General features: G+C 38.9%; 2 long non-coding RNA genes across 4 annotated transcripts; one reads left to right on the forward strand and one right to left on the reverse strand.

Moving 5' to 3' along the window:
* Window positions 1–7,226: 7,226 nt before the first annotated feature.
* On the forward strand, window positions 7,227–9,719 carry LOC134639633 (uncharacterized). The gene is made up of 5 exons (XR_010095374.1): window positions 7,227–7,649; window positions 8,351–8,512; window positions 8,762–8,886; window positions 8,991–9,092; window positions 9,235–9,719. It is a non-coding gene; the product is annotated as an uncharacterized LOC134639633 (long non-coding RNA).
* A 1,959-nt stretch (window positions 9,720–11,678) lies between these two features.
* Window positions 11,679–16,239, reverse strand: LOC134639631 (uncharacterized). 3 transcript variants are annotated; one of them, XR_010095373.1, is made up of 5 exons: window positions 16,014–16,239; window positions 14,775–14,879; window positions 13,861–14,018; window positions 13,370–13,425; window positions 11,679–12,400 (listed from the first exon to the last, which is right to left on the reverse strand). It is a non-coding gene; the product is annotated as an uncharacterized LOC134639631 (long non-coding RNA). The 3 variants fall into 3 exon arrangements; XR_010095371.1 differs by having other exon boundaries at window positions 13,370–13,428; XR_010095372.1 differs by having other exon boundaries at window positions 13,370–13,428; window positions 14,768–14,879.
* Window positions 16,240–22,423: the final 6,184 nt, after the last annotated feature.

Here is a 22,423-nt window from a genome sequence, read left to right on the forward strand (position 1 = left end):
CAGTCGAGGAGAAGGCCCGTGCTGATTTGAAATAGAATGAATGTTAGCAGCAAAGTGTCAGGGCTCTGTGTGCGGGCAGGCAGAGGTGAGGATCTAAATACAGGACTCGTGGAGACTGAATTGCAACTAAAAAAAACACAGCTTTATTGCTGGCCATGAACAAAAACAGAAACCAAACACCAACTAGACCACACAGGCAAAATCTGAGGGTACAACGCAACACTGACACAAAGAAACTCGGGGCTTAAATACACTGAGGAAGTCAACAAGGAATTAGAGACAGAAGGGGAACACAGCTGAGAGGAATGAGACCTAAGGAGACAGGAGCGAAGCTAGAAACACTGACATAAGACATAACCCTTCAAAATAAAACAGGAAACAATTCACAAAGACGCAGACTAAGAGACACAGACTTTACACAGAGGGAACACACGGGCAGAGAAGACTAAGCACAGAACTAACCAAAACTAAACATGAGGGCACAAGAACAAAACTTAACTAAACCCTAAACCAGAATAAATTGAAACATAGATTATAATAATAATCAAAACAGGATAACTAAAGAATCAGACACAAATCACAATATAGAAGAATACCAAAAACATAAGAAACTGAAAATGCTGGGTCAAAATTACCCAGAACCGTGACACAAAGTAATCACAAAATTTGGAACATGTGGCAAACGCTGAGCCTCTTGATATACAGACCCTCCATCTTGATCAGGTAGCAAACCTGCACTGACCTTGAGACTAATTTTACAATGAAAATTAATACACTAATGGGTATAAATGAGGATAGAATGACACGTCTCTCCAAAATGAATAACTTATGTTTGTAAGTTCAAAATGTGTATTCATATGCAATTTATCCGGCTTGAAAGGTTGTCATATTTTTAGGCAGTTTTAAAGAAAAATGGGTTGTGGCTCATTGGTTACCATGCCATATTTGGAAAAAGTTATTATTTGTGTTTTAAGAATGTTTTGCTTCCAAGTTTTTCAGGGCTTCTCCATCAAAACAGCCCTTTGGGGTTGCCTTCAGCTAGGCAACGGTTTTATGAAGGGAAAAAAAAATCCGTTAATGCCTTGAAAGGTCTAAATCTGTAAACATCTTTTCAACAAAGTAGCAGATGCACTACAATTAATGCTTTAGGGAGAAAGCCTAATCTGTTTCAAGCAATTGCATCTTGTGGCCACAAATTATTTTAAAATGGGAGAATGAATAATTCAAAACCTGGGATTTTGTGCACAGACAACTTTGAGTCGCCGTCTGTGGCTACGCTTAGGCTTCGGAGTTTGAGAGTACAACTTGCCTTCTGTTTAACAACCATTATTTTACTAATTGTTTAAATTCTCTTTCATCCCAGATTGGTTGTGGTATAATCCACAACACCCTGTGGACAGGGTTTAAAATACAATCTGACTTATTGATCCCACAGTTTATTTCACAAATTAGAGCAATGTAATGCATGTAGTGCTCACCAGTACCAGCAGCTGGAGACTAATACTAATACATTTAGCTGCCCTGGAGGAAAGGTTAATACATTTTCAGTAAACTCAACGTTGCTCCTCATAAAAATGCAGAACCACCTTTTGTTCGCAAATTCAAGGTTGATGTTGTGCTGTTAGTTTATGCCAGACCTGGATCTGTCACTGCTGCCTTCCTCTGATATCAGAACCCCTGAGCAAGAGACGCTTTTTGTCATACATAAAAGAGCTTGCATACGAAAACATTAGGAGTACTTCTATTGAAAAAGAAAGTTAAAGTTTTTGCACAGCATTTTCAGGGCAAGGAATGTTTTAGTCAAAGCAGTCAAACAGGTTGCACAACAGTGCATTTAATATGGTGGCTTGATGCCAGATTACTTTTTTCCCCATTTCATAGTCTTACAACCATCATTCAATACCACACTTACTTATTTTTAAATTACATGTGAGTGTGAAATGAAAATTGTAATTTCACCTGCACTGACATGAGTGTGCCCTGAGATTCATATGAATGAAATTAGATTACATTTTAGAGTTTAATATGCGTGACATTTTAAGAGGTTTTGCTTTGCAGAAGGTGTCATTACTGGTCTAATCTATCAACATTTTGAGGAGAAGGGTGAAACAGAGACGACGAAGAAGCTCCAGAGGATAAATCATGGTGAAATCGAATAAGGTCGGGTCTCAACAGTGTGGAGGTGAAGAGCGGGAGGCTCCTTTAGGTAAACTTTTGTCTGGCTTCAGTTCCACCCTGTGAGAGAAACAAGGAATGGAGTACCACTTGGAGGTGCTTCAAAGAAAGTCACTAACAAAAAGAAAAGTGAAGCAACAACCTCTTACAGATTTGAGAGCCAAAGTTCTGTATGTGTGAGTTTCAAGTACTTGAAGCACATGTAATGGCACCTCTGCGTGTAGCTATTTTTAATGAATGAAATGACAGGCTATCATTGAGAAACCTCTCATTCGTTTTGAGAGGAGATGATGAATTTGGAAAACAGTGTGAGGGAAGAAGCAGACATATTCTGGTCTCTCGGATGCCCTTGAGTCAGAAACCTTTTGAGGAAGCAACACTTCTTTTTAAATCCCTAAAAAATGCTTTGTTGTTTAGAAGAAAACATTTTTTAAAGAATAAATCCTTTCGTTTTAGAAAACATTAAAACATTTATTTCCCAAAGACAGGGAGAAATCACTGACTGTGAAATCAATGCAGCTGTCTGTCCAGCCTCACACACTAGCCTTTGTTTTCCTTTGTGTGGGTGGAGAAACGTTTTTATTGCTTTCATTCTGAGTGTGCTGTTTTGCTCTATGTGAAAGTATGAAAGCACTATCCATGGTTGCTTATGAATTCATATAAGGAAAAATGCTCAGCATTCAGACAGACAGAAGTTTTCCTATCCAGCACTGGCAACACAAAGTTAAAGCTCTAATCTGTAATATTATGCTGTATCTCTGCAAAAAACATAAGCACAATTAAAGAATTGAGCTACTGCAGTGAACAGCTCCTTGGTAAAACATTTTACAGGAATTTTTAAAACACTGTAAGATTCTTGTGCTGCATGTGCTGTAATAAATGCCTTATTTACCTCATTTAGTGCTGAAACATCTTATTTTCATCAGAAAGTGATGCAATAGTTGCCACTAGGAATGAAAGATTTGTCAGAAGGAATGGCACCCGTGGGAGGGAAAACTTTTTAGGAGCTTTGGCTCTGTCCTGTAGCTCTTCCCCGAGTCTTCATTCTGAATGTTTAAAGCCAAGCCACATCATTTTTTGCTTCAATAACACCAGTATTTGAATGCAGCAGAGCAAAACTTAATGAACTTAATGTGGAGTGATGGAGAGTTTCAGAGTTCAGGAAAAGCAGGGGGTCAGTTGGTTACATTGACAAACACAGTTATCTGAGTATTGAACATTTAAGTTTAGTAAGTATTCTATATCTCCTGCTACTATGTATCCTACTACTCCTCTACTCCACAATATATCATATTCCTAGACTTAGACATGGCTTTCTGGAAGAAATTGGTGAACTTTTTCCCAAATTAAAACAAAATGTACTATATTAGTGTCATTTAATTGTAATATTCATATTGGCAACTTATAGTAATTAACTTGCAGTGTCTCACATTCTCATCCAATTACTGCCACAAGCACGATGTCCACATTTCCCCCCAGTAAATTCAGAAGAGCTGGATTAAAATAAACTATAATTTAAAGACTGGCACAAGTTACACAGTTCAGTACATCTTACAACAAGGCAACAAGTTTGTTTTACTCAAGTATTTGAATGATGCTAAGCAAATTAAAACAAATTTATCTAGATTTATCAAAAACAACATTTGGACTGAAAATCTAACAATCTGAACTTATCACTGGCAAATGTATTTGATGTTCACATAACTTAGAGATCTCTTGATACATGCTCAATCATCCAGGTAAGGAAATCCCTAAAAGTTGTTTCTGTTTATCTGGATGTCATGTTATGTTATCAGTGCGAGAAACATTTTATCACTCATCCAAGTGATTTCTTCAGTCTCAGCTGACTGCAGGTTTCCCCAGCCTTATAAACAGTACATTTGCATATTGACTTAAACTAGCACCACTGACGAACAATGGGCTGTGAGGTCAGTTTTTTGATCATTAATATGCAAATTATCATGACCATTGAACGGCAGCCATTGATCAACGACCACTGATCAATGGCCATGAGTACCATTGACAGAGAGCTGGGGAATGTGTCATGGATATGGGTCATTTGACCCAGCACTTTGAGTTTATTGTGTTTTTGTGATTCTTTGAGTTGTAATGATTTAGTTTTCTGCAATTTAATATTGAGTTTAGTCCTTTTCATGCCCCTGAATTTGTTGGCCATTTCTAGTTTATGCTCTCTTGTCTATTAGGTTCCCTTTGTGTCTTTGTCTTCATCTTTGTGACCCTCACTCCCTCACTCTCCAGCCAACACGTTCTCACTCCCAACTCGTCAAATGTGTGACGCATGGTCAGGCTCCCTCTGCTTCACTTATCGACGCGCAGGGTACCCCCCTGGCGTCGAGAATTGACGTGCAGGGTCCTCCTATTGAATACTATACTGATCCCTAAACGTTGTTTATTGACGACAAGAGATTGCCGCGGAAGAGCCTGTTGTTCGTATATTTATATATTTCCAAAATCACATTGTAGTGACGTGTACTGAACACAATATATTATATAATGTAAACAACTACCTGAGAAACAGCAGATACAGCAAATAAATTAATTATAGGCCATTACTTGTATTAGTTATTGCATTTATGGAGGGAGAGGTGGATGCTGGGTAATGGCACAGCTAGCGACCGGGTGACTTTATTCACCCGCTTCGGCTGTTATCAGTCCATACAATGGGCGTTATTAGCAGAAATCAGTCCCATAGATATGGGCCATCCACCTGCTAGATTGTTCAGAAGGTTGGTATCATCCATCCAGATGGAGGATCACTGACAGGAGCGTGGAAGACTCCAGAATCCACTCTGGCTGGAATCCGGTGGATACAGCAGTGTTACAGGTAAGACCATTTAAACGGACAGCATTTATAGAATGACTATTAAAAGTCAGCGAGTGTCAATAATGTTAATGTGGTTATGTTAGTAATACAGCGAGTGCTAATATAACAGCTTTAAGATGCATTTGTAGATATTATTACGTGTTTTACCGTCTGTATGGTGCTAGCTTAAAGTTTAAAGTTACGGTGTAAACGTTAGCTTATATTGTAGTAAAGCTGTTACTGTTTAAACGATGTTAGGACAGAAATATTAGCTTCTGTCATGACTGATGAAGTTACTAGTTAATAAAGTTTCCAGTAAAGTGATTAATCGCAGCCACAGATTGACAGTAAATATCCCGATTAGCTTCAATGCATCTCTAATGAATATGTGCAAGATTCAGTGCTTCGTTTAAACTGTATCATACTTATACTGACCCAGGGTCAGTGTAAAATACAACCCTAGCTGTGTGAACAAAGCCTGGCTCTTTTAATCCTGCATGACAAACCTCAGGATGCAGGTTCTTATTACTCTTTCCTGCTGGCACACCTGTCACACCTGAGAGTCAGCTAGAAACTTACAGTGACGTGGAAAATCATGCAAAGACTGCCAGACTCTGTAATACTGTAAATGATCAGTGACTCAGGTTAACACTAAACTTTAAACAGTACCTCTGTGTCTCTGTGTGTGCTGAACATTTAGGATTGAGTCAGGCTGCATCAGCTGAATCTGTTATTTGTAAATATCAATATTTTTTATTCAGGTGTGGGGATAATATGTAAGACTGCAGTGAAGCGATGTACCAGATTAATCCCTGGCCAAAGGTATCGTACTTAAATCAGACTACTGATCCAGCCACATCAGCCTTTTGTGAGGTCTGTTTAAAGTAGACTAAAAATGAATTCCAGGTTCCTGAGAGGTGGACTGAGAGCACAGAAACACATGTTCATACATACAGCTGTAGCAAGCTTACATTAATTTTAAATAGATTTGTTACTCTGATGTCTGTCTCTCTGTTAGTCCTCTGACAGACTGGTACCTGTCCAGGTGTGCTCTACCTGTGACTACTGGGACAGGCTCTAGCTCCTGTAATAGAAATGTTCTATTATTCTCATTTAAAGTATTTAAGTGCTTATGCATATGCTTAGTTGTGATACTGTTATAGACTGTTCAGTGAAAGTTTCTAAAACTAGATGAACTTACTTCAGCATCAGCAGTTTGAGAAAACAACTCCCTTTACAGGTGCTGATAAGGCCAAGGGCACAAAACAGCATAACCTTTGATCCGTTAGGTTTCATAGCGAGGCGCATGAAGTGTGGTATGATCAGTTTGTAACTTCCTCCCTCTTCCTTGGAATGCATAAAGGAGTACGAGCACGACTTCTGTGGCAGAGCTGACATGATTGTGAACTGTGATGTTTGATGTGTGTTGGCTCTCCTGCGCGCAGTAATAAATAGCTTGATCACAGCTCTTTCTGTGTTGCAGACTTTATTTACAAACTTCCACGATACCCTCCACCCTCCCACTGTGAACATGAATTGAATATTCAGAAGAAAATGAATGGATAGACTGACATTTGTTTAAATACTTCTAGAAATCTGAGCTGTTGGTGTGGTAATAATATTAGAGCTAGCAATCTTTCTTGCTGAATCTCTACTGTGAGTCATGTTACCTGAGATTAATTCTATGTTTACTTGTCAGCCTAGACAAATGTGCCGTGTGAAGGATGTAAATCAAATCAGATCTTAACTGCTTACATTTAAGGAGCCTGTTCATATTTAATTGTAATATGAACCAATGATTTTCTGATTGCTGATTCTAAGACAGTCTTTGTGGAAATCCTGTTTGGCTTTTTGTCATTTTAATTCTCTTTTCCGTTTGCCAGAACAGTTCTCCACAGTCACTGTCCACATGGGTCAGTGGGACCAAGCAGCACTCTGCTAATGTGTGGACTCTGACCAGCAACATCCAGCAAGACCCAGGCAACGTTTTCTATCTCCCAGCTGGTGTTTTTTGTTTGTCTGTGACTGGAGAGTCAGATTTTTGTTGAAGCTGGAGGAACAGCCTCACACTTGCAGAGGTAAGTCAGTTTGTAGAGATCCCTCCCATCTTGACTTTTATGTGCTAGATTTCTTATCTGAAACAGTAATATTTCAGTGACTGCTGCTTATACCACAGGTTAATACACGCTACTAATCCCTGATGGGAGAATCATCACCTCTGCCAACAAAGAAGCCTGGTGGATATTTGTTTGCAGTCTGATGATGGGACATCATGCTCTGCATCTTCAAAGTTTGTCTCTTGATTATTATTCATACACAGTAATGTGAATTATGCTTATATCTAGTATAACTGGACCAACCTGGTGCTCTTCATTTATGGAGGCTGTTGAGTCTGAATGTTGGATGTTGTGTATCTCTTGTTCTCTGGGCTTTGTTGTCCTCAGTCTTTTTGCAGGATCAGAAAACAAAACCAGGATGACCGTAAATGTTTCTTCTCCAATTGGATGATGATAAGACCGTGACACGGTATGCCACCTTTAGTCTTGTGATGAAGCAAAGCTCAGGACGAAGTATGATTAAATGGTACCCACATGTGTGCTGCTGAGAAGGATGTACAAGGGCACCTGCAGCCAAATCCAAGCCTCCTCAGGTTAGTTGTAGTTGCAGAATGCCATAGGACTGAGACAGCTGAATGTTTGATTAAACGGATGAAAAAGAGAAGTTTCTTCCCTATAATTATCACTTTTTAAAATCTTTAGCAACTTCAAGTCTGTCAACGTGCTGAGGTCAGAGAAACAAGAAAAGAAGCTTGACTTCAGAGTGTTGTTTACAGTTTTCTGTCATCAATTATCTCCCCTGAAGTTTATCACTATTAGGCAAGCAGTAAGGCCACAATACTGTAATGATGATTCTGACTTTGGTCACGGTTGCATAATATTTTAATAATATACAATTATTTTTTGTAATTCATATTTTTTCTGTTAATCAAAAATTTACTTTGTGAAATTTGTATTTGAGAATGCAGAATGTGACAATATATTTTTGTTCAATATTTAATTTCTTTCAGTTGCAATTGTTAAATCAAAAATAAATAAAAATATATTCTAATTTAGCAAACTAATTTATCAAAAATATATATACATATATCTGTATTAGTTTTAATACATTAATTTGACACCTGTATTGAAAATACCATATTGTATTCATACAGAATCAGTATGGTATCATTGTTTGTCTGATTGCTGAGACTAAGAGCTAGTTTGATCTGTTTAGATCTAAAGTATCCAAAGTTGAGCCCTAATGTTTCTTCACCCTTGTGTGTGTGATATGTGATTTCCTACATGCTGACAGAGCAGAGCGGCAGTTTGTGCTCACAGATGGAGACGGTGTGGAGAGACGGTGGTGTTTCCTCTGAAGAACTAGCAGAGTCACCAAGGGCACGAGTCCATCTCACCACCTTGACTTGCTGACTGATGCTCGTCTGCACTGCACAGAGGAAATCAACTGACCGAGGTTTGTCCAGTGCAGTGTTATGAAATGTATATTTGTTTTGTGCTTACAGATATGTTTTTCTTGACAGAGGCTCTGCAGAGGTTAGACAAAGCAGAGAAAATATGTGCTTTACATTTTACTGTGATTTACTGGGACATTTGTTGCCTGATGTTTAGCAGGAATGGAGGAATGGAATCAAAGGGAGATGTTTTTGATGTTTTTGTAATGTGAGTAAATCTTCGGTATTATTTATTTGCTTGGTTATTTTAGGAGTGTTTCTGGGTGAGGGAGAGAGGAGTCATCATCCAGGTAAAGTGACGTGGATCAGTGGACACACTTGTCTCCCCTTTAAAGGAAATACTCTTAGAGAGAGACGATCCGAGTCATCCCTAAATGTTAGTGCTTTCAAATACACAAACATTTTTAAAGGACAAAAACGAACATCCAACTTTGACTGTAATACAATTAAATTTTTGCATGTATGTTTTCAAACTCTCAGATGGGCAGGATGTCAGTCTTGGACTGTCTAACCTGGCGGAGCAGCACTGAATGACCACCACACATGAGCATGTTCCTGCAACATTCAGCAGCTTTGCTTTTGGTAAGTAGAGTTAGCTAACTACAGTTACTATAAACACATGATATCCATTTCTAACAGCCTGGTTACTTCCTGTCAGTTTTTTTAGAAACCATGTGGTCACCTGACCTAACACTGTTTCTTCTTCTTCCCCTTAATGTTGAAGTGTCAAATGTCAAACAGCTGGAGAGGAAACTAAACCAGTACTGGGATGTTTCACCAACACGTGCCAGATGCTGTTCCTTCATGGTGACATCACCAGAGACAGCCCCGCCCACCTCAGGACCTCGCCATTGATCATGATGATTATAATCGGAACTAAGACTGTACAAATCCACGACCAGAATGTTTAGATGCTTTCTAATTATTAATGAATACTGAGAGCCTCTTTCTGTGTTTTGTCTGTTTTGGGGTTTTTTTTTACCTCATTTGTTACTAACAACGTTCACCAAACTCACACAGTTTACATTCTGTATGTTTCCATCTTTACCAGCCACACTCTGCCTGCATTTAGAAAACAAACCTTAGAAATCGTCGTTTTTCTCTTTTGTAATTTTGTAATTCAGTGAATATACTGCGCTGCTTCCTTTTATTGCATCACACATTGCTTTAAGTTTTTCAGTGTCCAGTTACTTTTTACTGCTGTTTGAATTCACTGTATGTTTGACCCTGTAGACTGTTTGATGGACTGCTTGTCTTCCTGTTTGTAACCGCTGCCTGTTTTTGACTAAAGATTTGGATTTCTGACAGTAACACAGCCTCTGCGTGTCCTCCCTTTGTGTCCTCTTCCTCTGTGAATGTGTTGCATGTGTCACAGATTCATTTTATTAACAGCTTTCCCACAGTGAGTTGCATCAGCATTCATTCACAGCACATTTCAGAAGGATTCAGATTAATACATTGATCTTACAGTCAGAATTATCCTGACAGACTGCCACTGTAAATTATCTTTCATCAGGTCAATTTTAAAGTTCAGTATTTCAAAGCAGGAGTTATGAAGAATCATATTGGCATTAGGACTGTAACAATATGTACTAACAAAGTCAAAGTTTTTTAATTATGCTAGAATATTGGAAGACAATCAACTTTTAGTGTTTTCTGCATATTAATTATACTGAAATAGAGATGGTGACCCTAATTGTACAGAAGTATACTAAACAACTGACAATCTAACAAACATTATTGGCCTGAGCCGTCATGCACAGTGAGTCTGATCCCGTGCTGTGAGAGTCTGACAAGCATGTTTCTGGTCAGTTTGGAAGAAATAATATCACAATGTAGATCTTTTTTTCAATATTCCTTCTCTTTTACAACATAAACTGTGATCAAAGCTACTTATGTTCACAGCATGTAATAATAGTGACAGTCCAGGGCATTGTGGTCTGTTGAGCTAGGGTTAGGGTTAGCAATTCAGACATATGTCTGACATATTACTCTTGCTGGATATAACAAACACCTAGGAATTCATATTCTAATTTGATTTTCATGAAATATTCATATTCAGTATCAGTCATTTTATATTATAACCACGTATCCACCCAGGCTCATGGTGGGGCAGGGCTCTGTCCTGGGATGCTTGAGTGAAAGGTAATGTACACCCTGACCAGGTATCCAATCTGTCAGAGTTGTTTTCAATATTTGGTTCAAAAATATGAGTGAAAACAAAAATCCAACTAGGATTCTTGCATATGATGGATGAAGTCTGTCTTTGACTGTATTGTCCAGCTGATCCATCAAACCCCCAGCAGGTAAACCTTATCATGACATAACACAGTAACAATGTAAAAAATTAAACAGCAACTGTCTAAATGTAAAGTGCATTCTAAACTCCTCTTCAATAAATTATTTGGATGTGCAGTGAGTCATTCAGGACTGTAAAACGTGAACTACAGAACCCAGAGTCTTCATCATTAAATCTCTGGTTGCTTCATTTTTCTATCCTATATCAGATACTTTAAAGGTTTTAGTAAAGTTGCATTCTCATGGTGAGGCAAAGCGCTTTATGTGTGTGTGCGTGTGTGTCATGAACGGCTGTAAAAGCCCTTTAATTAAAGAACAAAGCGGGGTTTGAGTTCGAGTTACGGCAGACTGTGGCTACTTCTAAATGGAACGCAGCCTTCCTACGGCGGACAGCTAATAACAGGAATCGGACGCGCGGTCCACCCTAGTCCACAGCAACCACCATAGCAACAGCCTAGCATGTCTTTAAAAACATATTCTGTCTTCATAACTATCAAAAACGTGAAATGATTTGTAAAGCATGAAAGTGTTACAGCTGCAGAGAGCTATGGCGGTATCTTTGGAAGCTGTTTGCATAGCTAATAATATACGATGTAACCATGGAGAGAGTCAGTCACGTGAGCTAGCGGTGCATGTTTACTACAGTGAATAAGGTGATTGTGTGCACAGCATCCACACGCTGCAGAGGGTAAAGACATTACTTCAGTATTGTTTTATATTTATATATATTTGTCTTGTGTTGACCATCACCTCAGGTTCACCATTACAGTTTCAGCATACAGATGTACACTGTCTAAATATGAACACATTCAAAAAAATCATGTCTCAGAAATAACCACAGCTGTTCATGTTTGTCATTATAGTTTTATTTGTAAGAAAATTGTGAACTTCAAATTGTTTATCAAGTCAAAGAACATTTGACACGTCTGAGTCATTCCTTTCCCCTGTGAGAGCTGGAATAAATATATATCCTGACAGGTACAGTTGAAACAGTAGATACAGGTAGAAATGGGATCAGATTAATCTTTGCTTAGTCAGACACGTCCTGTGTTGGCCTTAACCCAAATTTCCCTCGGGGTCAACCTTCAGGATCAATAAAGTTTTATTGAATTGAATTGAATTGAATCATATTAAATAACAAACAATAGCACGATTTTGCACCCATTTCCAAATTGTAGTCAAGCAGCCCAGTCTCATAAATAGGTAACAGAAATGTCTCTAATGTAGACGTGTACAGTGTAGTGTAAGCATTAAAAGACCATAAAAGAAACACTACTATTTATGTGAAACTAATTGTAATAAAAAATGAGCAGGTGCTTTACAGATTTAAAAGAAAGAATCTGAAAACAACACTTTTTTGGTCTAAGTGGTCAAAGTAGAAAACAGAACTGATGTTCAAGAACAAACCGTAGCATGCACTGATATTACACATCTCGATTGTTGTGGTGAACAGACATGTTGCTTTTAAAACCACATGCAGTATGTGACCATGACTGTCCACTGAGACCATGAACGCCACTTCGCTGAAGTCTTCTTCTTCTTCTTCTTCTTGCCATCAAAATGGAAGCAGAAAGAGCACGAGCTGCTTTGATCTACAGAAAGGAAAAAGAACATATGAGCTGAAACCATTAAGATAGAAACAATCGTTCAATGCAGTGTCTCACATAGCTTAGCCTGTTACAACTGTTGATATAAGCTCAGTACAGTTAACACAGTGTCAGGGAACTCCAGTGTGGGAACTAGTGGCTTTAGGTTTGTAGTCATTTAACTTTCATCCATTCATTCATTTAATTCAGGAGGAAGAAATGTCAGGTTGGTGCAGGCTGGTTACATGCATTTGGTCCCATGCTGTCTTTAACCAAATGATTTGGTTCACTTTATGGCTGGGCTGTATGTGGGGTTATATCATGTTATTTGGGCAGGAGTACCTGTCCTCTGTTAGGCTTAGAAAGTTTCTCCAAGGGTTTCTCCATAAGCAGAGCTTCTAACTCTTTTAGCTTTTAGCACATCTGTAGCTGTGCAGGCTGACAGCTTTTTGGTGGCTCTTTTTACCCCACACTGGTTGTGAGTGTGTAAACAGCCCCACTAGTTCTTTTGGGTTGCAGTTAACTTGGGAGAAAGGGGTGGGTCTGCCAGGACTAGATGAATAAAAATGATCTGGGATAAATAAATTTCATAATGCATGCATATATCTCTATCAGTTAAACCTGGCCTGAGGGCTGCCATTTTTACATTCAGTTATTTCTCTTAGAAATGTTGGATCTAAATAATGAATGTGTTACAGTCAAACTGACACTGGTCAGTGTAAATGGCTCACTGGGACATAGAAACCTTTAAATTAAATACCATCACCTGATATCGAGTGTCAAACAATATCAAAGCTGTAAAAGCTGTTTAGAGTCAGAATTTATAAAAACTATGATTGTAAATAAAATCAAACAGGTGAGCTTTTCTCTTTGTGCTGAATATCAACACTGTGACTTCTTAGACTGTAAGCTTTACTTCAGCACAGTTGTAGAAGCCGTCACTCCAAATGTCTTTTGATAACAAGAAAAAAATACCTTGTCAGTACACGGCCTGAAGTTCTTCTCCAAACATCTTCTGCCATCGGCTTTGTCTGCTGGTTTGAAGACAATAAACCACAAAAAGATGATTTAGTCACTTTGTCTGCATCATGCAGGTCGAATGTGTTGTGCAACGATGTTAAATAGCCGTCGTTATCCCTCTGCTGTGTCAGTAGGATTGTACTGTACAGCATCTCATTGACATGTGAGGAATGCTTATGTAACACGATAACAGACGTCTGGTCTTACATCATTAAAATATAAAGGGCAGGAGATATTTAGATATTTTTATATTTATATTACATTTTATAGCTGACAGATATTACTAAATAGATAGAATTTACTAAATGGTTGATGTACATGAAAAATATGTCCATAATCACAAATGACCATGAGAGCCAGTAGAATTAATTCAACTAGACACTCAAAAGACGTCCTTAAATGCTCTTTAAGTGGCAGAACAAATGAACAAACAGTTAATCGCTTACTTGAGATGAAATCTGCTCAGCTACTTTGAAAACAGCTTCTAACTGGTTCCTCCTTTAACAGGATGACTGCTCAGGGGTAAGGCCATCATGCAGTCCAGCAACCTTTATGGTTCTGCTTTGATTCACCAGGAACTAATAGGGAAACCTTTCAGCGCCTCCTGTGAAAGACAGGGATAAACACAAACATTTATTAACATGTTCCACAGTCTTCCAGTTTGATTTTCTCATCCTGTGGACAACAACGTACAGAGATGCAGGTTTATTGTTAACTTTTGTAAGGTTTCTTTACTGAACATATCCAGCTGCAGCTCCACTGTGATCCTGAACTGGATAAGCACTTAAGAAAATGTGTCAATAAATGGAAATACATCAGCTTACTATATTTATCCAAACAGACGGGACCAATAATGCTTCACTGAGTTAGAGACTTTAACAGTCTCTTCTATGTAAGAATGTCTCATGCTGATGGACCTGCAAACTTGACAACAAAGGTTTTTCAGACTACATGTAGCTGTCCTCTATGTCAGCTAACACATTTACATTCATGTCACACTTATTTCTGCTTTCCCATTTTTAACATTATTACTTACATTTTGATTGGATACCTTGAGTTTGTAAATGATCAGATTACATAATTGGAATACAATTCAATATAATTCATGTATCCAATTCAAGGTCGCGGGAGGATGAAGCCTATCCCAGCTGATACAGGACAAAGACAGGCTGCCAGTTATTGCAGGGCAAAGACAATACGTGTAACAGAAAATCCACTTAAATGTTTGATATTTCTAATAATAATCATAATTATGACTATTATTTGAAATATTATTTAAAGGTTTCTTTATAAATACATTTCAATTTTTTTAAAACCCCTAGAATATAAACCTGAGCTGTTTCAGATTCTAACCTCTGACCTCAGTGACCAGGCTGTGTCCTCACTGCAGCTCCCTCTTGGAAGTACGTCTGCTTCTTGTCTTCCCCCAGTGATGACCGCCTGCCCTTAATATCACGTACTGTACCTGAGGAACAAAAAAGGACAAACACTTGCCTTCATTTAAGAAGTACATTCATACAGAGGTAATCTATGGAAACACACTAGTTCACCCTTTGGGAGGAATCAGTTCCTGTGAAACATTTCTGTAAATCAACATCGTGGAGAATGAAATGAGTTCTTCAGGTGACTCAGCAGTCCCACACTGACAAATGAAACTTCTGTGGAAGAAGAATCTGGATTTTTTTGATTTCCAATCCAGTTAAACTATTAAGGATTAAGCAACAGTGCTCATCTTTGCTCTTCTGAAATCTGTGTTAAGCAACAACAAACATAAATTAGTAACAAAAATACAGCTGAGTAGAGGCTTTACAAACCACCAGCAGCCATAATGCTAAATTTTAATCTTCAAATGTTTCTGAGCCGTCTTCAACCTGCTTTTAACACATTAAAGTCCCACAGTCAATGCAGCCTGACTCAATCCTAAATGTTCAGCACACACAGAGACACAGAGGTACTGTTTAAAGTTTAGTGTTAACCTGAGTCACTGATCATTTACAGTATTACAGAGTCTGGCAGTCTTTGCATGATTTTCCACGTCACTGTAAGTTTCTAGCTGACTCTCAGGTGTGACAGGTGTGCCAGCAGGAAAGAGTAATAAGAACCTGCATCCTGAGGTTTGTCATGCAGGATTAAAAGAGCCAGGCTTTGTTCACACAGCTAGGGTTGTATTTTACACTGACCCTGGGTCAGTATAAGTATGATACAGTTTAAACGAAGCACTGAAACTTGCACATATTCATTAGAGATGCATTGAAGCTAATCGGGATATTTACTGTCAATCTGTGGCTGCGATTAATCACTTTACTGGAAACTTTATTAACTAGTAACTTCATCAGTCATGACAGAAGCTAATATTTCTGTCCTAACATCGTTTAAACAGTAATAGCTTTACTACAATATAAGCTAACGTTTACACCGTAACTTTAAACTTTAAGCTAGCACCATAAAGACGGTAAAACACGTAATAATATCTACAAATGCATCTTACAGCTGTTATATTAGCACTCGCTGTATTACTAACATAACCACATTAACATTATTGACACTCGCTGACTTTTAATAGTCATTCTATAAATGCTGCCCGTTTAAATGGCCTTACCTGTAACACTGCTGTATCCACCGGATTCCAGCCAGAGTGGATTCTGGAGTCTTCCACGCTCCTGTCAGTGATCCTCCATCTGGATGGATGATACCAACCTTCTGAACAATCTAGCAGGTGGATGGCCCATATCTATGGGACTGATTTCTGCTAATAACGCCCATTGTATGGACTGATAACAGCCGAAGCGGGTGAATAAAGTCACCCGGTCGCTAGCTGTGCCATTACCCAGCATCCACCTCTCCCTCCATAAATGCAATAAACGATACAAAAGTAATGGCCTATAATTAATTTATCTGCTGTTTCTCAGGTAGTTGTTTACATTATATAATATATTGTGTTCAGTACACGTCACTACAATGTGATTTTGGAAATGTATAAATATACGAACAACAGGCTCTTCCGCGGCAATCTCTTGTCGTCAATAAACAACGTTTAGGGATCAGTATAGTATTCAATAGGAGGACCCTGCACGTCAATTCTCGACGCCAGGGGGGTACCCTGCGCGTCGATAAGTGAAGCAGAGGGAGCCTGACCATGCGTCACACATTTGACGAGTTGGGAGTGAGAACGTGTTGCTCCAGCTGTCATGTCCTTGTCTCTCCCTTAACTGTTTACATGTTTCCCTCTTTGTGTCGCCTCCCTTTGTCTCCCCACTATGTCTTGTTCCTATGGTCCTCTGGGCATACCTTTCACCATCTTACAATGCTGTGATTGCAGCTATTCCCCAACTCTCTGTGAATGGCCATTAATCAGTGGTCATTGATCAAGTCCAGATGAACATAGTCAACTTTTTGGGATAACTTTGAGACAGACAGGTACCTGAGTCCTTTAAATAGACGTGGTGGGAATAAAATTACATTCATTCAGCGGATTTTGTAGTCAGATATGACTTGAATCAATTTAGTATTGTGCCGCTAATACCAATCTATTTCTCAAGACAGGAAATCAATTTTTCATGTGTGAATGCAGTAATGAGATTAAGGAATACAAGCAGAGCTCAGTCACCAGCATCTGCAATACATAAAAGATCATTAGAAGCTCCTAAAAGTGCATATTCAGTGCTTTTTGGTGTAATTTAAAACTAGATTGAAAAATCCAATCAGTGTCAATCAAACTTCAAAAAGATTGCAGCTTTAAAAGACAGCTTTCTCCAGAAGTTTAGACAGAAATGGCATGCTAGAGATTAGTCTAGAGTTTGATGGATCGTTTGGATCAAGAGTGGTTTTCTTTACCTTTACAAGAAGAGCACAGCTGCATGCTTAAAATGTGGAGAGACTGAACCTGTGACCGGACACAAATTTGTAATTGCTGAATCTCTGGTAGCCAGTGACCAGTGGACACTGCTATGTTGTACTGTGCTGGGGCAGCATAATGAGGACAGTGGACACCAACAGACTGAATAAACTGACCTGCAAGACCAGCAACACTGTGGGTGTGGAGCTTGAGTCTGTGACTGATGTGTCAGAGAGGACGATGCTGTCCAAGTTACAGAAAATATTGGACAATCCTTCACATCATCTCCACGATGTGCTGGACAGGCACAGGGACACATTCAGCAAAAGACTCATTCGACAAACAATGCCCCACAGAAATTCTCACCTGTGGCCATCTAACTTGAATCTTGGCTATTTTCACTTGCCATAGCTTGTTTGTATTGATTGTATGTGGTTTGACTTATTTATTTTAACATATTGCATCTTGATGTGTTCTGGTTGGTTCGAGTTTGAATCTGAAATCAGTGGTCCTTTTACTCTCTATACCTTTGAAGAACCTGGGTGGAAAGAAATCAGCGTTGAAGTTTTCAACTCGTCAGTTTTAGTCTAGAAGTGAGATGGGCTCAAACTGATGTAGCACAGTGATTGGTATTATGTGGTAAAGTGCTATAGCTGAGCACAGCAGCATTAGACACAAAATACTTTAGAACTGTACAAACAGACAAGACAATCTGGTATCTGGTCATTTAGTAATACAAGTGAACTGCAGCTCTGTTCTCCTGTATTGCATATCTGAGTGAACAAATAGGCTTGTTCAGCGGTGGTTGGAGTTTTACTTCAGAGATGTATGACCTTAATGAGGCAACAATATCCATGTGACATTAAAATAATTATGATCTCATCTGTGTGACAGTTCAGCGCATGGACTTTGAAAGCCATACCAAACTGGTCAGTGGTAATTGATGTGAAAGGATGTGCTCTTCAAATAGGGGCACTGGTTTTGATCATTATTTCAGCAACCATAAAAATAACTGACATGTGATCATTAAAAGTGGCAATTACAATTTCAAAGATAGTCAGAGATGAGCTAAAAAAAAATCCCAAACTAAATCTTGCCTGTGATCCAGCTCATGAGTAGGGTCTTACTCGAGGCACCGAGGCCCATGATGTACAAAGTATTATTCTTTACTTATTATGAGTCCACACAGATTTCGCTGCTATTTAAACTGTTAAACAGAAATACAATGAAAGTGAATCCCAGGGCTATTAAAAATGGATAATAACAGTTTTTTTTTAATGTAGTCCTTTTATAACTTTCTGAAGTTCTCCACACTCCCCACATTCTGTGTAAGTCCCCCAAGACTTACACAGATGCTACTTTTCTTTATTTATTCATGTGCATGTGGCTCTATAAGACTGCACAAATGGGGATTACGTTTAGGTTAGGGTCACAGACCTATTTGCAGACAAAAGGCATTAATTGGGCATAAGGGACTGAGTTCAGCAGAGAAATCTTCAGATAACTGGCCAATTTTCAAATGATTTCAAAGTTAAATGAATATTAGATGTGAGAAACTGTGCTTTACTTAAACACTTTTCTCTGTGTAACTTCCTTGTCGCTGTGGCTTCCTATCTGAGGAGAAAACATGTTTTATACATTACAATTTGTATACATGCTTTGGGGAAATAAACTGTAGTTTGAAAACTAGCTAGACTAGCCAGCTAGCTAAAGCTTGTCTCCTTAGTCTGATTTCATTCAGCTGTGTTCCCTCAAGTTTCATATGTCCTTAATTACCTGGTGTGTATATATTGCCTGAGTCTCCTTTTGTTCTTTGTTGCGTCGTCCCTCATGGCTGTGTCCTTGGACTATTTTCTCCTAACCTGTCTTCCTTGTGTTCTGAGAGAGTCAACAATGTGCTTTGTGCTTTTGGAGTCCTGGGTTTGGGTCCAAAACTTACCTTCAACACATCTGAACGTTAACAGGTACTTGACATCACTTTTCAATATATATACAATAATAGTCTCATAAAGACTATTTATATCTATAGTCAAGCTAACACAAGATGCCAATAGAACCTCTCACTCACTCTTGCTGCTGCATCAATAATACACAGAGGACCCAAAACCTACTTAAAGGTTTGACTTGTTTGAGATCTGGAGCTGATCATGAAACATCTGGGAATATAGTCTCAAAGCCCAGTCTTAATCCTTCTGTGGAGAGCAGCAATGGGGACTATTTCTTGGAAGGTGTTTTCCAGTTGAATGCATGCACATCTTGAAGAGCAACCATGTCCATGTATATGTATATAATGAAAAAAATGCTATGGGTTTTTAAAACCCCAAAATAAATTTTACCCCAGTCATAATCGTGAAATCATATGTGGCATCACAAGGTGGTGGAGGGTAATGAGGAGAAGAGCAAGTAACCAGTGATGTCACAAACACACTAGGACTGCAGCTCAAAAGCCTTTACAATTATAGTCAAAACCCAACAACGCCCCTCTGGGAATTTCACCCAGAGAGTAATGAGTTTGAAACTATGGTAATTATCAAGAAGGCTCTTAGATAAGATAAGATAAGATAAGATAAGAACTTTATTTATCCCGAGGGAAATTCTTTTGTCATAAACATGCTCAATGTGGCAAGAGGAAAAAAATGAGTACACAAGAATAGAATAAAATAAAATAACATAAATATCAATACAAGTGACATAATGTCGGTGCAAGGAATAAAAATAGAGTAGCAGCATATGATGAGGGAATGAGACAAATATTCAATCACAAACATTCAGTAACATACAGATGAATAATAATATTGCACAATCTGAGTAAAAAGACAAAACTTACATTAATATTAATTCTAAAAAAAAGTCATCTACAGAGGGAGGAAGAGTTATACAGTCTTATTGTCACAGAAAAGAAGGATTTCCTGTGGCGGTCAGTTCTGCATTTAGCGGCGATCAGTCTTTTGCCGCGTGTGCTCTGATGGCCCATAAATGGAAGCATGCACGGGATCAGAAGGGTTGTTCACGATATTGAGAAGCTTTTTAGCATTCTCCTCTCAGACACCTCCACCAAGTTCTCCAGTCTGACACCCAGGACAGAACCAGCCTTTTTAACCAGCTTGTTCAGCCTGTTGGCATCAGCTGTCTTCACCCGACTGCCCCAACACACAGCTGCAAAGAACACAACACACTCTACCACAGATGATAGAACATGGTCAGCATTTTCCTACAGACATTGAAGGACCTGAGCCGCCTCAGTAGAAAAAGCCGGCTCTACCCTTTCTTGAAGAAAGTGTCAGTGTTCTTGGACCAGTCCGGTTTACAGTGAGTGTGTACCCCCAGGTACCGGTAATCCTCCGCAACCTCCATGTCAGCCCCTCTGATGGTGACAGGGGTAGAAGGAGGAGCATGCTTCCTAAAGTCCACAATCAGTTCCTTTGTCTTTGTGATGTTAAGTTGTAAGTGGTTTAGCTCACACCGCTCAACGAAGCTGTCCACCACCCTTCTGTATTCCTGTATTCCTCCTCCTGTGCATCGGTCCATTAGGTCAGTTATACTTGAGAGAGAGAGAGATGTGGTTCAGTGTAAAAACTATTTATTGACAGCTATCTAAAATGTATCACATAAAAGAGCCCAGGAATCGATTCTACATGTACTGTAAAGTTCAGAGCTGTAGCTTACCACTGGGTGAATGGGATGCCAGATGAGGTCAGGTCCAGAAAATCACCAACTTATGTTACGTGCAGCTCATCTTCACACACACACTCACACTATGGTGCAGCTTGAACCAACGGTGCATAAATAAGCACAGCACACAGAAGGCCCCACCACCAAGGCACCCAGTCACCTCCACTTTAGGCCTTCCGCTTCTGAATAAAAGAGAAACACAAGTTGTTAATGTATCCAAAGCAAAAATCAAATGCACCCTCTGTGGTTAACCTGACTGCAGAAACACACTAGTGATCATCAGCTAGAAAAAGGGCCTCCTTCCAGCTGAGTAACACAAAAGAGAATCTACAGATCAAACATATCAAGATAAAAACACAAAATAAATTAAATCTTCAGTTTAGATCAGATAACTTCACAGTGCTGGAAGGCTTCAAAGGAAATAATCTGCAGGTGATCTCTCCAGAAACTTGAGTAGCACCAACCAACAAAAATGAAGCCAACTGAGTCTGAGGCAGCAGCGACATGTGCGCGACTCCTACCTGTAACAGCTATGAAAGGCTGTACGGCAACAAGTGAGTGAGTGGAAGATACTCAGATGGCAGCTACGATTTATAGTAGCACCATATAATGTGATTGGCTACTAACGGTCATTAATAATGGAATACTGAAATATAATATTCATTCTGCTTCACACACATGTCTCGTTGTCAGATACCACAGCATCCTCACATCTATTTAATTTTACGGAAACCAGATGGATTCACAGACACTGACCTGAAAGCATTTTCATTCAGACCGCACACTGTACATGTGGTATTAAGAGAATTTTGTACTATGATAACTAGAAATGAATTTTAAACAGCTGCTTCAGAGATTTCCGCATTACACGGGAGGTTCAATCATCTGCGAATAGCTCTATTGTAATCAAAACTATAAATGTGTTAGAATAACATTATGAATTATTTGTAACCCATGGCTACAACATAACCATGAAAAAAAGTGTGCAATTACACTGAACAGAAAATGTTTGAACTCTTACTGCACACTTACTGACAGCACATATGCAAACTGTGGAATAGGCAGGCTTTTATATAGCACTTTGAATGATCTTACAAACCACACAGTGCACTTTATTCTATTCACTGTAAACAAATAACTTCTTCTCACATTAAGGCCAAGTCCTGCACTAAGGGTTTTCAGTTGACCTGCTAATTTAAATTCAGACACTCCTAAATCATAACTTGGATTCTTTAAAGGTCACTGATTTATCTTGTCTAGAAATGTATTCTATGAGATATTTATCGGGTGTGGAGGCACCACCAGTGTGACTAAAAATATGAATATTTAAAATGAGACAGACATGTTGGCAGAAGAAGAAATGACCAAACATGTGCAGCTACATTTATTCCTATAAATAGAAAGGGATGCAATGAGGGTTGCAAATGTAAAAGACATCTTTGAAAGCTGTGGACGAATGCTCTGCAGACAGCCAGACAGAAAGGTAGTGGTGACCTACCCAC

This window comes from Pelmatolapia mariae, linkage group LG13, assembly GCF_036321145.2.
Source record: "Pelmatolapia mariae isolate MD_Pm_ZW linkage group LG13, Pm_UMD_F_2, whole genome shotgun sequence".
In the NCBI taxonomy this organism is placed as follows: Eukaryota; Metazoa; Chordata; class Actinopteri; order Cichliformes; family Cichlidae; genus Pelmatolapia; species Pelmatolapia mariae.